Source organism: Vicugna pacos, chromosome X (assembly GCF_048564905.1).
Source record: "Vicugna pacos chromosome X, VicPac4, whole genome shotgun sequence".
NCBI classification, from domain to species: Eukaryota; Metazoa; Chordata; class Mammalia; order Artiodactyla; family Camelidae; genus Vicugna; species Vicugna pacos.
In genome coordinates this window covers 6,950,383-6,953,911 of record NC_133023.1, presented here as the reverse complement: position 1 = coordinate 6,953,911, position 3,529 = coordinate 6,950,383, and positions in this window count along the sequence as shown.

The window sequence follows — 3,529 nt, the reverse complement described above, 5'->3', positions numbered from 1 at the left end:
AAATATTTCCTGTCCCTCATTGTAGCCGTTTCCTCTTTATGGAACTCCAGTTAGGTATATATTAGCCCTTCTCTCTATTTTTCATGTCTCTTCACTCCTATTTTCCAGTTCCTTATTACTCACTGCTTCATTCTGGGTAATTTCTTCAGATTTTTATTCAGTTTCACTAAATCTTTCTTCATCTATGTCTAATCTGCTGTTTAAACATAGCTGACTTTAACTACTTTTATTTTGAAGTACCACACATATATGGAAAAGTGTCTGTCTTAGACCCTTTGGGCTGCTACAACAAAAATACCACAGCCTGGGTGGCTTTTACACAACAGAAACCTATTTCTCACAGTTCTGGAGGCTGGGGAAGTCCAAGATCAAGGTGCTGGTAGATTCAATGCCTGGTAAGAGTCCACTTCCTAGTTCATAGCTGGCTGTCTTTCTGCTGTGTCCTTACATGACAGAAGGTGCAAGGGGGCTCTCTGGGCTCTTTTTTATTAAGGGCACTAATCCCATTCATGAGGACCCTGCCCTTATGACCAAATTACCTCTCCAAAGACCACACCTCCTAATACCATCACACTGTGCGTTAGATTTCAACATATGAATTTTGAGGGAACAGATACATTCAGTTTATGGCAGTGCATAAAACATAAAATTCAGCAAATTATATAACCATCAGTCAACCAGCTGTGTAACTCCCACCCAGGTCAAGAATTAAGACATGAGGAGTACCCGGAAATCTCCACATACCCACTCAATCACCACCTTGCTCGTTCCTCACTACAGTATACTTACTTGCCATATCCTGCAATCTTTTCCTCACTTTTATTTATAGTTTTACTACCGATGCATGCATATATCCAGAGTTTCTAATTGCGATGATTTTTTTTCATTTCTAAAAGTTTAATTTAGTTCTTTTGAAAATCTGCCTGGATATTTGTTGTTTCTTGCTCCTTGCTCATTGTTATTCCATCTGTAAACATTCTGGAGACATACAGTCATCGCATAGTCTTTATCTGATAATCCTAATATCTTAAGTCCTGACAGTCAACATCTTCTAGTTGTTTTTGCTGACTCACTGGTATTGGCTTGTTTCCTCGTGTATTTAGTAATTTTTTTTATGGTGAGCTCATATTTATTGTTCTTTCCTCTAGCAAAGATTTGTATTGACTTCTGATGGACTCCAGGAGCCACTTATCTGGAACTACTTTAATTTAATTTATCCTCATTCATGACTAGCATAAATCTGAACATCAGAACATTAAGTGATATCAGGTCTGTGGCTGCAGATTAACAAAGGAAGACCTCGTTAAAGCCGTCACCATCATTATCCTTATTAATATCCTCATGATGTTATCCTTCACCCAGAATCCCTCCCAGGGTCCTGGCTCAGCACAGGAGTTTCAGGGCCAGCATCTCCACTTTCCAGAAGCTCAAGATTTCGTATCCAATTTTCTCCTCCCCCCTCCACTCAGCCCTGCCTGCCCTAATAGTGGCATTTGTGCAACTTCCGTTTGCTTCCTCCTGCCCCCTTTCTGGTCTGATCACGCTTGTTGTTTTTATTATTATCATCATCATTTTTCCTTTATAGTTTTCCTTCCCCTGACTGGATACTCAGAAAAAGTATGTGGTAAATTTATCCAGAATCTGGACGTGTTATACAAATAGGGCTTTTAGAGTTTCTAGCACCCCAGAAAGCAAATTTCCCATGTCAAAAATGATCTTTAACAAGTGAAAAATGAATGAAAGAAATGCAAATTAAATACACACTGAGATATCATTTCTTATGTATTAATGCAGCAAATATAAAAAGAAGCTTAACAGGTTGTTGCCGAGAATTTGGGGAACTAAGCACTCCTGTACGTTCCTAGTGGGAGTAGAAAACTGGTCCCAGTTGCGGGGAGAGTAACCCAGCCATTTCTATCATAATTATAAATACACGTACCTTTTGACCCAGACATTCTACTTTCAGGAATTTATTCTACACGTAATAGTGCCTGTGAAGCTTATTCACTGCACCATGACTTGTAATAGCCAAATATTTGAAAGAATTTATATGCCTATTAAGAGGGAACTATTTCAGTAAATTACAGTACATCCACACAATAGAATATTATGCATTATTTTTACAAATGAGAACATTTTCATATACTGACACGAGGCAATATCCAAGAGACATGTTCAGGGGAAAGTGTGCAGTGTAGAAACGTATGTACATTTTATGCTTTTTTTTTTCAATAACATATTCACGTGTTTATTTCTATAGCCCTAAAATATTATTGGAAGAGTATATAAAACATCCTGGGTGGTATATTTATACAATGGAATACTACTCAGTCATAAAAACCAACAACATAACGCCATTTGCAGCAACATGGATGCTCCTGGAGAATGTCATTCTAAGTGAAGTAAGCCAGAAAGAGAAAGAAAAATACCATATGAGATCGCTCATATGTGGAATCTAAAAAACAAACAAAACAAAACAAAAAAAAACCAAAGCATAAATACAGAACAGAAATAGACTCATAGACATAGAATACAGACTTGTGGTTGCCAAGGGGGTGGGGGGTGGGAAGAGATAGACTGGGATTTCAAAATTGTAGAACAGATAAACAAGATTATACTGTATAGCACAAGGGAATATATACAAGATCTTATAGTAGCTGACAGAGAAAGAATGTGACAATGAATATATATATGTTCATGTATAATTGAAAAATTGTGCTCTACATTGGAATTTGACACAACATTGTAAAATGATTATAAATCAATAAAAAATGTTTAAATAAATAAATAAAACATCCTGGGGGGGGGGGGGAGGGCACAGTTCAGTGGTAGAGCACATGCCTGGCATGCATGAGGTCCAGGCTTCAACTTCTAGTGCCTCCATTAAGGGAAAAAAATGAAATATAAATTTTATAAAAACTATTATGACATTAAAAAATAAAAACAAAAACATCCTGTCAGTGTTGGCTGCCTCCAGGATGGGGACCTGAGCGCTTGGAGAAGAAAGGTAAGAGGGAGACTCACCATTGTAAAAACCATTTTGTACTTTTTGCATTGTAAACTAGTGGACATATTATCTATTTTTAAAAGTATCTGTCAAGCTTGTGGTTGGCCTTACACGGAAGTGCCGAAGAGGGAGTGCCCAAGACAAGCTGTGCTTTTTTTTCCCTCAGTTTTGCCTAAGGCTGTTCTCAGCCCAGGCAGAGAGGGAGTGTGGAAAAATCTGGAAGCCAGGTTGTCCAAGAAAGACTGGGCGAGCCAGTGCTGATTCACGGTCCATGCAGGCTGCCTCCTGACCTCATTAGGTAACTAGTGACAAACCCACTGGCTCTTTGTTTTATTGCTTTTCACACAGAAATTTGGACCGTCACAGATGGTTGAGTTTTGACAGGAATTTAATGCACACTGAAATGTACAAAATTCCACAATCTACGTCTTTAACTTTTTTGGGGGGAGGAGGGGAGGTCATTAGGTTGGTTAGTTAGTTGGTTGGTTGGCTGATTGATTAGCAGTATTTCCCTCTCTCTTG